Here is a 1,664-nt window from a genome sequence, read left to right as displayed (position 1 = left end):
TGGAAGTCAATAAAAAATAGGCGAGATAGGTTGGTAGGACACCTTCTCAGGCATGAAGGTCTAGTCAGAGACATATTAGAGGCAGAAACAGGAGTTAGGAGGGGTAGAGGTAGACCTAGATTATATTATGCGAAGATTAGCTCAGGATAGGAAAGACTGGAGGTACGTGTCCAACCAGTCTTAAGACTGACGACCTTATGATAATGATGAAAACAATAATATCTAGATAATTAAAACTTTTTGATAAAACAATTGGTGGAGGCGCCGAGCATAGCAGGTTCATTTGTGAAACTTTATATTTAAATGATTAATAAACAACATACAATTGGGCAGAGCATTATAAAACCCATAAAAAACTAACCTAAATTCACATATTAATTGTTTAAACAATTTCCATCGGAAAACGAGCCACAGTTTGTATCTTATTTCAATACCACGTTGCTACAATTCGAAGAAATGATTAATCGCTATTTTGTATTCCATTTATTTTTTTCCTTATCATCGAATGCGCCGATAAAGTCCAATAGACGATTATTAAAGGATATGATAAGCTTTTATTATTGTACAACAACGCACACACTTTTATACATAGACGTGTACGAGAGGATAGGTAGAAGCAAACAAAATAAACGCGTGCGCAATAAAGGGCAAGGGAGTAAAGGGTTGATTCCGCCACCGGCTCCGTCCCGGGAGGGTAATCCATCAACTATTCAACGCGTCGGATGCCGAGGTGTCATTTACAACCCCCTTCCAACTTGGAACCATTAGTGTATTACTTCTGCGCTGCCGACTGTGTATAAAGCTTCGCAACGAGAGGATTATCGATAAATAAGTTTTAATGATGAAAGAAGAAGAAATTAAAAATGGCCAGTAAAGTAAAAGGAAAAACCGTCACTGGGCTTCACTTCCAACAAAAGGCAATTTATCTCCGTAGGTGAGTAGTAATATTACGAACTGAGAAATTACTTCTCGGGTACCTGGGTACCTGCGCTTAACACAATTCATTTAAAAATTTAATGGGGACTACAATACAAAGCAGCAACTTTACGAATCCAACATACAAAGCTAATTAAATAATTAAATACTGTTTTTTAATCTTTTTTGGAAATTAGTTAATAAGAAAACGATTAGACGATAGGATTCCAGAAACATTAAGGCTTAGAGACGCACAGACATTGAAAGTAGAAACAGGGGTAAAGAGGGGCTGAAGATGTCTTGACAAATAGTCAAGGGTATGGGGAGATTTAGTTTTCAGGAAATGCGAAAATTAGCAGAACGTACGAAGGAATAGAGATGCGTATCCAATCGGCCTTCGGACTGTGACACTATGATGATGTGAGATTTACCTAATAATTTGATACTTTTCATTCCTATCTGAACTAAACGATTTAGTACAAATATGAAATATACGTAACTTGGTATCGGAATCATTTAAATTAATAATAATTAGAGTTGTTGGCGAAGACGCCATCAACATCATTAAAGAGAGTACAACTGCAGGGATAGATGTGCAAGGGCAAAAGATTAGTATGCTTAGATTTGCAGATGATATAGCAGTATTAGCATCTAGCAAGGAGGACCTAGAGATAGCTTTAAATAAAATGGAAGCGGTACTGACAGATCAGTACTGTATGAAAATAAATAAAAGTAAAACTAAAATACTG

Source organism: Agrilus planipennis, unplaced genomic scaffold (assembly GCF_000699045.2).
Source record: "Agrilus planipennis isolate EAB-ADULT unplaced genomic scaffold, Apla_2.0 scaffold35, whole genome shotgun sequence".
NCBI classification, from domain to species: Eukaryota; Metazoa; Arthropoda; class Insecta; order Coleoptera; family Buprestidae; genus Agrilus; species Agrilus planipennis.
The sequence above is the reverse complement of the archived record's forward strand: the minus strand, read 5'-3'. Positions refer to the sequence as shown.